The 15,436-nt window shown below is 49.5% G+C and overlaps 1 protein-coding gene across 7 annotated transcripts in view; it reads left to right on the forward strand.

Annotated features, from left to right (window-relative positions):
• The window catches only part of LOC146871232 (ATP-dependent chromatin remodeler CHD8-like), a 2,388,691-nt gene that overhangs the window by 419,679 nt on the left and 1,953,576 nt on the right, over positions 1 to 15,436 (forward strand). The gene's annotated exons all lie outside the window — the stretch shown is intronic.

Consider the following 15,436-nt stretch of genomic DNA (forward strand, 5'->3'; position numbering starts at 1 on the left):
CGACACACTAGATGTAAAGAGGGCCCTCATGTACTATATTGACAGAACTAAACTTTAGGAAGACAAAACAACTCTTCGTTGCCTTCTCTCCACAACACAAGGGCAACGCCATTTCCAAAGCAGGTATAGCCAGATGGATCGTTAAATGTATCCAAATTTGTTATCAAAAAGCTAAGCGCACATTAACGATTCCCCCACGAGCCCACTCAACACGAAAGTTAGGGGCGTCCATGGCTTTCCTGGGAAACATTCCTTTACAGGAAATATGTAGAGCAGCCACATGGTCCACAATACATACATTTACCAAACACTACTGTGTAGATGTACACTCAAAACAGCAGGCAGCTGTAGGACAGGCTGTTCTCAAAACTCTTTTTCAGACTGCTGCAGCTGGCACGGGTAGCCGCCGCTAATAGGAGGTACTGCTGTGTATTCTATGCACAGATATGAATTCAGCAGCCCACATGCCTCGAACTGAATATGCTACTTACCAGTATGCATCTGTTCTTGGCATGTAGGGCTGCTGACATTCATATCGCCCACCCTCCTCCCCGGCGCCTGTAGCAGCTGCAGCTCTCAGAATTACTGTATAGCATGGTCATCACTTCCTGTATCTACTCCATCACTGCCACAATGGCGAAAAACAATCTGGGGATGGAGAGGATGCCCATGCGCACTGTGGTCCAGGGGAGGAGTCACCCATCTCAGGATACTTCGAAGACTCTTCCAGGACAACAATGTGCAATCATCCGGACCCAACACTAGGCGGCGATCTATGCACAGATATGAATGTCAGCAGCCCTACATGCCAAGAACAGATGCATACTGGTAAGTAGCATATTCATTCTGATCCATGAAGACCATTCGGGATCGAAGAGTTCAACGCCATATCATGGCACACAGACCTGCTCCGGAACCAGAGGACATCTTTGATGAGGGCCCCGATGTCCCGGAAGAAGATTCCGAGGAACTTGAAATTATATCAGAAGCAGACGACTCCGACCCCATTACTCCGGGGCAATGCGTGAGTACAGATGCCCCTACCCCTACCCCTCGAAAAAAGGCATTGGTCAAGACTTCGCCAGCTGGCCCCAGTCGCGACCGAAAACAACCTTCAGAAGCCCCGCATTTGGGCTCGGCTCCGAATAAATACAAGCCTTCAGGTGGCTTGAGCCCGAGCAAACCACATATTATTGTACCCCCAGCACCTTCGGCACCGAAGACACAAGACCTCTCGGCACCGAAGCCAGCTCCGGCACCTTTGGCACCGAAACCATCGAGGCCCATAGACAAACCGGCACCGAAAGCTCCCAAGCTTAAAGACTCCATTTCGGCACCAAAACCTTCATCGGCACCGAAACCCTCATTGTTACCGAAACAACCGGCTAAGGTCTATACTACACCTCCTAAAGACTCTACCGATCACCCAAAACATAGATCGGAACCGAAAAAATCGGCGCCAAAGTCTGTTCCTGAAGACCAAGAACTTTTACACCCAGATCCAACGCAAAAAAGGATCTATATTAATCCAAAAACTGGACATGTCACTGCTGTGCCATGTATGAAAAGGAAGCTAGACACAACACCTTCTCCAGCTCCTGTAAAGAAGGACTCAGCCACCTCACCCATTCCTCCTTCCTCTCCTGTACGACCTCTTACCCCACCCCCCTGCCTCCACCACCATTACCTCTACCATCTCCTTCACATACACCACTTCCACAGGATGATGATGATGACCTAGGGGGAGGGGGTGATCCAGATGATCTTAATGATCCTAAAGATCCTTTCACAAATCCGGATATTGTACCATTAGACGACTGGGCTTACCCTCTGCATGATATACCTGATCCTACTACATACCCTTCAAAACCCTCACCTCCAGATGCCCACCTGGGGTTTGGACAACTAGTACACAGAGCAGCACTTTACCATGGCGTCACCATGCACTCAGATGCACCAGAGGAAGACTTCCTTTTAGACACTTTTGAGCAGTCTCAGAAATCAGTTCAAATTTTACCAATGATTAAAGGGGTCATAAAACACGCCACAGAAGTTTTTAAGGACCCCGTACGGGCCAGGGTACTTAACCCTCGAATTGAGAAAAAATATAGACCTGCCCCAGAAGATCCTTCTTACATGAAAGGACAGCTCCCTCTGGATTCTTTGGTGGTTTCCAACGGAAGGAAGCGGACTAACTCCCAAACAGGAGATACACCGCCCCCAGACAAAGAATCCAAACTATTAGAAGCCTCGGGCAAAAGAGTAGCAGCACAAGCAGCTGACCATTGGTGTATTGCCAACACACAAGCCATATTGGCACGCTATGATAGGGCTCACTATGATCAGTTAGAAGATCTCATACAACACCTACCAGACCAATACAAGACCCAGGTAAATGACCTCATACAAGAGGGAAAAGTCATCTCAAATGCCTCAATTAAATGTGCACTTGACGCCTCGGACACTGCCTCTAGCGCAATCAATACAAGCGTACTTCTTAGACTCCATGCATGGCTATGTATTTCAGGCTTTAAGCCAGAAGTACAAAGTACCATACTTAGCCAACCATTTAACCAAGAGCAACTGTTTGGACCAGCAGTGGATACTGCACTTGAAAAAATGAATAAAGACACCGAGACTGCTAAGTCCCTGGGAGCATTGCAGTCTCCAGAACCCCGTGGCTCCTTTCGACGCTACTTCTATAGAGGAGCATCCAAAAATATTGGAGCAGACACCTCCTCCACGTTCAAAACCTCTACACAAACATCCCCCAATAGAGGATATTTTAGAGGAGGATATAGGGGAAACAACACCAAGGGACGAGGTCGAGGCAATACCAACACTCGTACCTCCCCCGCCACTAAACAGTGACTTTCCTCCACTCCCCCCAGACCATTTCACTCTTGTCGGGGGAAGACTCAAACAGTTCCTACCTGTCTGGAATTCCATTACAACAGACAAGTGGGTAAGACAAATTATCCAGTATGGTTACTGCCTGGAACTCACAAATACCCACCACATATACCACTCAAACAGCGTTCCATGTCGCCAGACCATCTTACACTCCTCAAGAAGAGGTTCTCTCCTTGCTTCAAAAACGCGCACTGGAGCCAGAGCCCTTCCAACATCAGGGCACAGGGGTATACTCTCTATACTTCCTAATCCCCAAGAAGGACGAGACGTTAAGACCCATAATCTGAAAGAAACACGTTAGTTAGATTCCTCACCTTAGAATATCCCCAGGCGTCAGACTGGATCCGGAAGATTTTTCGTCATCAATTCCCCTTGCGCGTCGCTAGGCGTCGTCTGCGGCTCCGCGTCCGTCGTCGGCGTCGTGCGCCGGAATGAAGTCGTCGGAGTACTTGGACGCCGCCCTCGCGCGCTGACGTCAGTTCTTCTTTTTTCCACGCCAGTAAGCGCAGATCCGGGAGAGCTACCCCTTTAGTCACTTTTTGACTAACTTTTTTCGATCCTTTTTGATCTTGTCTCGACTCAGGTGCCGGTAGGATGCCTGGTTTTAAAGCCTGTGCTGACTGCAACCGCTTGATGTCGGTTACGGACCATCACCGCCGGTGCCTTTACTGCTTGGGCCTCGACCACGACGCGGCGTCGTGTGCGGACTGCAAGGCCCTGACCTCGAAGGCTAGACGTGAGTGGTCCCGTAAGCTTCTCGAGCTTCGCCACTCGGCTCCGCGCCCCTCTCGATCCCGGTCCAGGAGGTGGTCCAAGGATCGGTCGCGGAGCCGCAGCCGACGTCATCATCGATCGTCTGGCTCGAAGTCTTCGGGTAAGTCGAAGCACTCAGAGAAGTCCAAGAGGCGACACTGCTCTTCGGACTCCCCTCGCCGGTCGCGCGACTCGGCCGAGGGTCAGGGTGGTCCCACCCCCCGCGGCTCCAGCGGAGCCGCAGGTGCCGCGCAAGTCCCCATACCCGCCGGTCCCTGGGACTGACGCGACACCGGCGGAAGTCAGTGCCTTCCTCTCGGCCATGAGGAGCCTGTCCCCGCCGTCGACGCCCGCTGGCGCGCCTTCGGGCCCCGCGGACCCGACTGGGCAACCTTGCCTTCCGGCGGCTCCGGCCTCGTCACGCCTCCTCCGCCGGCGTCGACACCGGTACCGACGCCGACTCCGCTAGACGTCGAGCCCCGGTTCAGCCCCGCTCCGGGCCCGGCGCCGTTAAGGTGTCGATGGACGCCGCGTTCGGCGCCGCTGGAGACACATTTTGTCTATCGCCCGGCTCCGATCCTTCCTCCTGCATACCAGGAATCGGATGAAGGGGGCGAATGGGAGGGATCCGAGGATCCTATGGCCGCTCAGGCTCAGCTGTCACAGGACTGGGCAGATGAACTGGGGGAGGCCAGATGTCTGGATACCTCTCCAGACACTAGATTCATCTCTCCTCCGACTGTGGCTTCGGAGGAGGGTGCTGCTTTCTCTGTGGTGCTGCGCAAGGCGGCCGCAGCCCTTGGGCTCGAGCTACCTGCCGTGGCTGTGAGGACTAACGTCCTCACTGAGGTGCTTCAGTCTGCAGCAAGCTCCACTGAGCCTCTGCTGCCATTCAATGAGGCCCTCACTGGCGTTCTGCGGGGCACCTGGTCCAAGCCCTCCACAGTTCCTCCTGTGGATCGGAACGTCGCCAGGCGCCACCGCCCTGCTCCAGGCGACCCCAGTTTCCTGTCCCAACACCCTACCCCCGAGAGCCTGGTTATCCAGGCCTCTTCCTCCCAATCCTCCTTCCCGACCGCCCCGCCGGACCGGGATTCCAAGAGACTGGAACAGTTTGGCAAGAAGCTGTTCTCCTCCCTTAGTTTGGGCCTGCGGTCTTTGAACACCGTCTGTCTCTTGGACCGTTATTCCCACTCTCTGTGGGATACGGTGGAGGACGTGCTGCCCCTGTGTCCGGAGGAGGTCCGGACACGACTAACCCAGGCTCTGGCCGATGGGAGGGATGCAGCGCGACATGCTATCCGATGTGGGCTTGACACTACGGACTCGCTGGGTAGGGCGATTTCTACCTCAGTGGCGCTTAGACGTCACGCCTGGCTGCGGTCCACGTCCTTTTCGGGCGATGTCCAGAGCACCCTCATGGACATGCCCTTTGATGGCACTCGCCTTTTCGGCGAGAAAGCGGACAGTGCGCTGAATTGCGATTCTCCTATTTACATGACCAGAGAATCTGGATTTCATTAAAGACACGGAGGCTAACATTATGCTTACACTTTTAATTGCGTCACCAGGACAGCCGCATACATCACAAAGGAAGTATTCCAAATAGAACATTAACAATAGTAAAAGGCATGAGCCCACAGTATTCTGCCTCTTTTAAATCGCGAAAAACAACAGGAAAAGTTCGATAAAATCCTTTGAACTTAGTAAGTGAAGAAAAAACGTCTTGGTGAAATGTAGGAAGTCGTAGAAGGAAGGACACCGAAGATGGAGAAGAAGAAGAAACTCAAATCCAAAAAATTCTTTAGAGAGCATCTGCAAAAGAGAGAATTAGTGCAAGTATAATAAGAGTAAAAGACTCATGAAAAACAACAATGTATAAAAGGCATGAAAAGTATGTCAAGTCAACAATAACAAGTCAAGTCAACAATATAATACCTATAGAATATAATAAACATTAGAATAATTTCTATAGAAGCATAACAACCTCCAAAGGGAAAGAGGAGGGGGGGATAATGTTAGCCTCCGTGTCTTTAATGAAATCCAGATTCTCTGGTCCTGTAAATAGGAGAATCGCAATTTCATTACAAGACCGGAGGCTACCATTATGCTTGTTGGTAGCTTTGTAATACTACGTCAGACACATGCGGGATAGTTTTACAGTAATGATGAGCAAAGGTCCGAGCATTAGACCAATCAGCAGCCTTGAGGATATCATCCAACTTACCTCCTGACCAGAAGGACTTACTGGCCATAGCTCCTCTGATAGAGTGTGGTTTAAAAATATTAAGGTCGATACCTGCTAGGTTCATCACAATTTTAACCCATCTAGAGATAGAACTGGAAGAAACAGGCTTATGTGGTTTAACGAAGGAAATGAGCAATTGGTTTGCACTAGGAGGTCGAAGAGAATTCATTCTAGAGTCGTATTCTTTCATACAGTCAACTACACAGAGTTTGGGGTAATCATCAAAACGAGGGTAAAAAATAGAATTGGACATGGTCTTTGTTCTTCTGAAGAGCTCAAAGTTTACTCCGAACATGCTATAAGATCTATTAGATATCTCCAGAGCCTTGACATCAGAGACTCTACGACAGGAAATTAAGCAAAGTAAAGTAGCTAGTTTAATAGAAAGTTTTTTATTGTCTAAGAGTGAATTAATGGGCCAAACTGAAAAAAGGTCCAGGATTAGGTTCACATCCCAAAGGGATTGATATCTGGGTCTAGGAGGTCTTCTGAGTCTGATACTTTTAAGGACCCTGCAAATAATTGCATTTTTACCAATAGTTTTACCGTTGACGAGGGAGTGGCCGGCGGAGATGGCAGATCTATAACAATTGATAGATCTATAACTAAGGCCTCTTTCAAATTGTTCCACTAGAAAGTTGATTATGTCAACGATAGGTGCCTGAACGGAATCCAGATTCCTTTCCAAGCACCAACGAACCCAAGATTTCCAAATGTTGTTGTATCGGTAGTGTGTGCCAGGGGCCCAGGATTCGCCAAGGAGAGTTGAAGCTGTTGACGAAAGTCCTGAGAGATCATTGGATCTCCTGACACTCTCCAGGCAAGAAGGTTCAGTTTCCCTGATTGAACCATGGGGTGAAGATGACCGTCTATGTCTGTAAGAAGGTCCGCAAGGAAGGGAATTAGGAATGGGGAGTCGTAGCTCATCTCTAGGGCAGTTGGGAACCAGGCTTGAGAGGGCCAGAAGGGAGTGATTAACACGATTGAGCATTGGTGGAGTCTGACTTTCTGAAGCACTCTCTGAATCATGGAAAAGGGGGGAAAGGCGTAGCTGTTTCTGCCTTGCCAAGGTTGGAGGAAGGCATTCACTGCCAGAGCACCCGGATCTGGCATCCAACTGTAATAATTCTTGATTTGGAAGGTTAATCTGCTGGCAAAGAGGTCTAAAACCAGAGGTCCCCAATAGAAGTTGAGGGAATTGAAGACGGAGACGTTGAGTTTCCAATCGCTGAAGTCCAGAAGGAACCTTGAATTCCAGTCTGCCGATACATTGGATTTGCCTGGGAGATATTCGGCTCTTAAGGCGATTTTGTGTTCCAAGCAGAACATCCAAAGTTTCTTGGCAAGATTGGAGAGGTCGGCAGATTTGGTTCCACCTAGCCGATTTATGTAGGCTACGGCGGAGATATTGTCCATTTTCAGGATGATAGACCTGCCCTGAATGAATTGTTTGAAACTCATCAAGGCGTAAAGACCAGCTGTCAATTCCAGAAAATTTATATGATGTAAGGATTCTTCCGGAGACCAAATTCCACCAGTGTTCTGGCCTTGAAAGCATGCTCCCCAGCCATGAAGGCTGGCATCTGATTCTAAAACGAATTCTGGAGTTGAGCCAAAAATTGCTTTCCCATTCCATGCCTCTAGGTTGTTTAACCACCAGGTCAGTTCTACCTTGGCCTCCTGGTCTAGCGAGATAAGGTCTCCGTACCAGAGGCCCGATTGAAGGGCCCTCGCTTTCACTCTCTGAAGTGCACGGTAATTTAGAGGGCCTGGGAAGATGGCTTGAATCGAAGAGGAAAGGAGACCTAGTAATCTGGCTAATTCCCTTAGGGGAAAACTCTGAAGTTTTAGGATATGTCTTATTTCTTTTTTTATTTTGGATATCTTTTTTGGAGGAAGGAGTAGTAGACAACTTGTGGTATCTACTGAAAAACCAAGGAATTCTAGTTTTTTTGAAGGTGAAAGGATGGATTTTTCTCTGTTTATAATAAACCCCAGGTTTTCCAAAAGGTCCATCACAGTATTTAGATCTTGGAGAATTTGACAATGGTCCTGAGAGAGGATGAGGATATCGTCTAGATAAACTATCATGCGGATACCTTTTTTTCTTAAACAGGAAGCGATTGATCTCATTACCTTGGTGAAACACCAGGGGGCTGAAGAAAGTCCGAAGGGGAGAGCCTTGAATTGGAAAAGACGGTTTTTCCAAAGAAATTGAAGGAAGGGTTGGTGGGTTTTGGCCATAGGAATCGTGAAGTAGGCGTCCTTTAGGTCTAACTTTACAAGCCAGTCGTCTTTTAGAAGTAAATCCCTCAGAAGGTGAATACCTTCCATCTTGAAGTGTCTGTAGACAAGGAATTTGTTGAGGGCTCTTAAATTTATGACGGGTCTCCACCCCTTGTCTTTTTTCTTGACAAGGAAGAGGGTGCTTATGAATTTTAGCATCTCTAAAGGGACTTCTACTATAGCACCCTTCTGAAGCATAGAGGAGATCTCCTCCTCTATAATCTTTTCCTGATCTAGGGAAAGAGGCATTTCTTTTGGGAAAGAAGATTGGTAAGGAGTTTGGATAAAGTCTATCATGAATCCCTTCACGGTATTTAAAACCCATGGGTCTTGTGTTATCAACTTCCAGTTGTTGAAAAAGAGTTTGAGTCTTCCACCCACTTTGGGGATAGGGGAATGAGGGGAAAGGGTAGAAATTATACTCACTTTGGTTGCTGTTGTCGGTAGATGGTCCGCGGGATCTGAAGCTTCTTGAGCGAAACCCTCTTCCTCTTTGCGGAAAGAATTGGGGAGTGTTTGGGTTGAAGAAGCCTCTTCCGGCATAACCTCTTCCTCTAGGGTAGGGCCTTCTGTTGAATCGGCCGGAAGACTGGCCCCGTCTACCGGCCCTTGCGAAAAGGTTATTAGAGTTAAACACTCTCTTCATATTCTGATGTGCTTTATCAAGGGCTGTGAACGTAGAAACGTATTTCCCTAGGGTCTTAATCAGGTCTTCTCCGAAAAGCAAGCCTTTAGGGTTGGCAGAAGGTTCTTTGTCTGCTAGATCACTGAGTTTCGGGCTAATCTTGGTTAGGACCACTCTTCTCCTCTCGGAATTCAGGCTGGCATTAGCGTTGCCTAACAGAACAAGAGCTCTCTGACTAAGTCCTCTAATGAGTTCTGTGTCGAGGGGAGTGCCATTAATATGGCTTTCTTCCGAAATATCGATGATTCTTGCCAATGGGCCCAGAATGTCAAGGACCCTATCCTGGCAGCCTTTTAAGGACCTCTCCATACCCTTTCTAGGATCTCTTCCGAGTTTGAAGAGATACTTGATAAGTTCTGGGTCGAGATTAGGAGTCTGGCAAGTCTTATCTGCAATGGAAGGACGAGAGCATTCAGCTCTTAGTAGGTTCCGAGCATCTCTATCAAGGGGGTTTCTCAGCCATTTGTTTATAAATTTGCTCACATGGTCGTGAGGAATCCAGTCTGAGCTCATGGGATGTTTAATGTTGAGAGGAGAAAACATCTCTTGGCCCAAAGGGTCTAAGATGGTATCTTTTGAGTGAGAGAGGTCTTCATCTAGAGAGTTAAATTCAAGATCGTCTTGATCTAGGTCTAGGACATATTCGTCCGGAGAGTCAGAGGCGTCATCAATGTAGAGATCATCATCAGTAGCGAGGTCATTGTTTAGAGCACTTTGATATTTTGTGCCGCAAGGGACACCATGATATTTTGTGCCGCTGAGGACACCTTTATGTGTTGTGCCGCTAGGGACACCTTTATATGTTGTGCCGCTAGGGACACCCAGGGAGAAAGATGTACTAGCCCCTTCAGTGCTCTTGGGGAAAAATTCTATGTTCTTACTTTTTTTGGTTCTTTTTCCCCTTGTGTGAGTGAGATCATCATTAGAGAGAGTATGTTGGTCAAGGGAGCTAATCTCTTCATCGGATAGGAAAGATCTTTTAGAAGTCATTACTTTGGACAAGGTCTCCAACATACATGATCTCATTTCCTCGTGAATGATCTCTTTAAAAGCCTCATTATTTAAATTGGGGGTAGGCGCACTAGCCTCTGCTTCGTCTGAGTCGAAATCAGACATGATAGATGAAGGTAGGGATAATATTATCTTAATAATTAAATATTAATAAATAAAATACTCTCTCTCTTTTTTTTTTTTTTTTAATAAATATAATGATGGGGATGTAAATAATAATATTGAGTTAGATCTGTATTTTTTTTTTTTTAAATAAGGTTGAGAAATAAATTGATTAAATAAATGCTCAACAGTCTGTTAATTTTAAATCTGCAGTGCAGTCTGCCTATTAAAGTAGAGGGAGCGTAGGCTGGAGAGAAAAAACGGTATCTGGTAAACAACTGTCTTCCTCCGGTGATCGAAATGCGCTCGAGCGCGATCACCGGAGGATGTTTATGGCCTGGTTGTCATGACGAGCATGACGCGTGTAATACAGGCTGATAGGAGAGAGGAATGTTCCTTGGCAACACGACGACGTTAGCGACGCGTTGCCAAGGTTCACTCCTCTAATGGAGGAGGGGAAACGTACCGCTGAAAGCCCCCAAAAGGGCAGAACATGCAAAATAACGGAGTGTACCGTGGGGCGGACTGCGGGATGAAAAATCGGCTAGGAGCGTCGGGAAACAGCACCAGTGCAAGGTAGAGTCCAACCTCCATAAATTGGAGGCGGGAGGGATAGAAACGGCGCTGAGGGAGGGAGAAAAAGTCCCGAAACAGCGTGAGGAAGGTGCGGAAGCGCGGGGGGGGGTGGGGGGAGAATCCCGAAACAGCGAGTAAAAGGTGCAGCAGCACGATAACACCAGAATGCGAGCGCGCAGGGTATGGGGAAAGACACCCAGTAAACTACATCAACGGGTACATGTAAAATACATCAAAATGGATTAAAACATTCTAAAAAACATCGCATAAAATGAACAAGACAATAGAGAAGCAAGTTAGATAAGGATCACAAAAGAGAACTTATCTGTCCTGGAGCCGCATTTAAGAGAGGCAGAATACTGTGGGCTCATGCCTTTTACTATTGTTAATGTTCTATTTGGAATACTTCCTTTGTGATGTATGCGGCTGTCCTGGTGACGCAATTAAAAGTGTAAGCATAATGGTAGCCTCCGGTCTTGTAATGAAATCGCTTTAAGGACTCCCGGGCTACGGCCAAGTTCTTGGGCCTCTCGCCCCGTGGTCGCAAACTTCCGCCTTTCGCCCCTTTCGTGGCCAAGGAAGGGGTGCCTCCTCACGTGCGCCTAGCCACCAGCCGCAGAACCGTCGCGGACATGGTTTCCGCCGAGGCGGTTCTGGAGGACGACGCGGTCAGCCCACATCCACCCCGGCAGCATCCGCCTCAAAGCCTTCCTAGTCCGAGCTTTCAGGCCCATTCCACGCCAGTGGGCGGCAGTTCGCCATCACCTGCTCCACTGGCGGTCCATCACATCGGACAGGTGGGTGCTGCAAATCGTCCGAAGGGGCTACTCCCTCCCCTTCGAGACGACCCTTCCAGCCATGCCACCGCAGCACCACCGTATCTCGGGGGATCATTTGAATCTTCTCCACCAGGAAGTTTCGGCCCTCTTGGCCAAGGGGGCCGTCGAGCGCGTTCCGGGCCCAGAAGTAGGTCGTGGTTGTTATTCCCACTACTTTCTGGTTCCCAAGAAGGGCAAAGGGGGCCTACGCCCTATCTTGGACCTCCGGAACGTCAATGCCTTCCTCCGGAAGGAGAGGTTCAGGATGTTAACTTTGGCTCAGGTTCTAGCTGCCCTAGACCCTGGAGACTGGATGGTGGCGTTGGACTTGCAGGACGCATATTTTCACATCCCCGTCCTGCCGGCCCACTGGCGTTACCTGCGGTTCACGGTGGGTCAAGAGCACTTTCAGTTTACCGTGCTCCCCTTCGGCCTCACCAGTGCCCCTCGGGTGTTCACGAAAGTGATGGCGGTGGTCGCAGCTCATCTGCGCAGATCAGGGGTTCCAGTCTTCCCCTATCTCGACGACTGGCTGTTGAAGGCGGGCTCGCCCCAGGCAGTCTTCTCCCACCTCCAGACTACGGCGGATCTCCTGCATTTGCTGGGGTTTTCCATCAACGTGCCGAAGTCACACCTGAGTCCCTCTCAGAAGCTCCTCTTCATCGGAGCGGTTCTCGATTCGGCGCAGTTCCGGGTCTATCCACCGGAACAGCGGGTCCGGGATATTCAGGCCGTGATTCCCATCTTTCGGCCTCTATCCTGGGTTTCGGTCAGGCTAGTGTTGCGGCTTCTGGGGCTGATGGCCTCCTGCATCCTACTAGTGCATCACGCCAGGCGGCGCATGCGGGCTCTGCAGTGGGACCTGAAGTTTCAGTGGGCCCAGCATCACGGCAACCTGTCCGACCATGTCTTGATCTCGGAGGGCACTGCACAGCAGTTGCAGTGGTGGCTCACGGACCGCAATTGGGTCAAGGGCAAGAGCCTCTCCCTTCCCCAACCGGAGCATGTCGTAGTGACGGATGCGTCCCTCCTGGGATGGGGTGGCCATATGGGAGAGGCGGAGATCAGAGGCCTCTGGTCTCCGGCGGAATCTCGTCTCCACATCAACCTGTTGGAGTTGAGAGCGATCCGGCTTGCACTGAAAGCCTTCCTTCCCTCTGTCCTGGGAAGTGTCATGCAGGTGTTCACGGACAACACCACCGCCATGTGGTATTGCAACAAACAGGGCGGGGTGGGGTCGTGGACCCTTTGTCAGGAGGCTCTGCGCCTCTGGACATGGCTGGAACATCAGGGCATCACCCTGGTGGTTCAACATCTGGCGGGCTCTCTGAACGCCAGAGCAGACGAACTCAGCCGCCGGTGCATGATGGATCACGAATGGCGTCTGAACTCCGAAGTGGCGCAAGGTCTCTTTCAGCAGTGGGGAGAGCCTTGGTTAGATCTATTCGCCACCGAAGAGAACGCGCAATGTCAGCAGTTCTGCGCGTTGGAATTTCCATGGCGGCACTCGCTCGGTGACGCTTTTCGTCACGAGTGGAGTTGCGGTCTGTTGTACGCCTTTCCGCCTATACCACTTCTGCCCAGAATGCTGAAGAAGATCAGGCACGACCGGGCCCAAGTCATCTTGGTGGCTCCGGATTGGGCACGAAGGTACTGGTATCCCGAGCTACTCAGTATGTTGACCGATCCTTCGATACGTCTGCCCCTTCGGGAGGATCTTCTGTCGCAGCAGCAGGGTACGGTCCTTCACCCGAACCTGTCCAGCCTCCACCTCCATGCGTGGAGATTGAGCGGCGGCAGTTGATGCCATTTGACTTGCCTCCTGAAGTCTGTGATGTCATTCTGGCAGCCAGGCGTCCCTCCACAAAGACTGTATACGCCTGCCGGTGGAACAAATTTGTGGCATGGTGCACAGCAAAGGCTGTGGATCCCCTTTCCGTCCCTCTTTCTGAGGTTCTCCTCTTTCTTCTTTCTTTGGCCCGGCAGGGCTCTGCCCTGGGCACCTTGAAAGGTTATCTTGCTGCCATCTCTGCCTTCTTGCGGCTTCCTGATCAGCCTTCTCTTTTCAAGTCCCCTGTAGTTACACGCTTTCTAAAAGGCATTATTCATAATTGTCCTCTTCGTCTGCTGACGCTTAAGACTGCTTTTCTGGTAGCCATCACCTCGGCTAGACGGGTGAGTGAGCTCCAGGCTCTATCGTCCAAGCCTCCTTTTTTCTCTGTTCATCCGGACAAGGTTGTCCTTCGGCCTCGTCCCTCCTTTCTTCCGAAAGTGGTGACCCCCTTTCATCTTGGGCAGTCTGTCACCTTGCCCACCTTCTTTCCGCCTCCGCATCCTTCCAAAGAGGAAGAGAGGCTCCACCGTCTGGACCCAAAACGCGCGCTCTCCTTTTATCTGGACCGCACAAAGCAGTTCCGGGTGGACGACCAACTTTTCGTTGGATACGTGGGTGCTAAGAAGGGGAAAGCTGTGCACAAACGGACCATCTCTCGGTGGGTCGTTTTGTGCATCAAAATTTGTTACTCCTTGGCAAAAAAGGACCCTCCTGTTGGGCTGCGCGCCCATTCTACTCTGGCCACGGCGGCTACTACTACTTTGGGACGGGGTGTCCCTTTGCAGGACATCTGTCAGGCGGCAACGTGGGCTTCGCTACACACGTTTGCCAGGCATTATTGCCTTGACAGCCAAGTCCGGAGGGATGGCTTCTTTGGCCGTTCTGTCCTCCAGGACTTTCTGGTGTGATCTTGGTTCACAGACCCACCACCGGGGATGGTATTGCTTGGGTATCTATTCTAAGGTGAGGAATCTAACTAACGTGTTTCTTTCAGATGAACAAGTTACTTACCTTCGGTAACTATGTATCTGTAAGAAACATTAGTTAGTTAGATTCCTCACCGACCCACCCATCCTCCCCGTCCTGCGAACTGACATCTAGGGTTAAGGTTATCCTTTTCAGGCCCCTAGATTTTCTTTTTGGCACCAGTGTCGGTCTTTGCATGGCTCTGCGTTCCTGGCGCGGAATGCTATGTACAAGAACTGACGTCAGCGCGCGAGGGCGGCGTCTAAGTACTCCGTCATTCCAGCGCACGACGCCGACGACTGACGCGGAGCCGCAGACGACGCCTAGCGACGCGCAAGGGGTATTGCTGATGAAAAATCTTCCGGATCCAGTCTGACGCCTTGGGATATTCTAAGGTGAGGAATCTAACTAACTAATGTTTCTTACAGATACATCGTTACCGAAGGTAAGTAACTTGTTCCTCTACATGCCAAGAACAGATGAATACTGGTAAGTAGCATTTTCCTTTTACTTGCATGCACCAAGTCTGGCTTGGTTCTAAATATAAAATATAACAAAAATATTTTTATACAAAAGAATTGGTCAGAGTTCAGTCTTTTGAGTATGTGAAATCAATTCTTACCTGAGTGTGTACAATAAATGCCTAACCTTACCCTGTGATAAAGCCATACTGCTCGGCCACACTACCTGAAATAGAGAGTAAGGTATTATCTACTTTAACCTCTGTAGGCCTTTGGGGTCCACTGGGCTCTGTGCACACTATACCTTACTTTGGAATAGTATGTGCAGAGCCAGCTTCCGACAACATAATTAAACTCCACCGCATACCGCTTCCAAAACACAAAATACCAGTCTGCATAATTGCACAACATAACACACATTGTCACTCCACATATTCAAGTTCAGTTAATACTACATAATTACTATCCACTTAATTCAAAAGCACACCATGTCACATAATTCCACTGCAGAAATCCACTCCACGCCATGCAATTCCAGAACTAATCCAACGCACATAACTCCACTATACACCACATTCATAGACTCCATAACACAAGTAAAAAAAAATTGCCGTTTACAATGCCAATAGCTCCATCGCCAACAAGTTTTGGCATATTGTATTTCCAATGCAAGTTATCCATGTAGCTAACTTAAACATGTCCAACAACAAATATTTGGAGTTGTATAGGATTCACTGTTCTACTTGGACTTTTCCTGTGTGCCTGACCACCCTTGCTATGTTC

The sequence above is a fragment of the Triturus cristatus genome, chromosome 1_1 (genome assembly GCF_964204655.1).
Source record: "Triturus cristatus chromosome 1_1, aTriCri1.1, whole genome shotgun sequence".
Classification (NCBI taxonomy): Eukaryota; Metazoa; Chordata; class Amphibia; order Caudata; family Salamandridae; genus Triturus; species Triturus cristatus.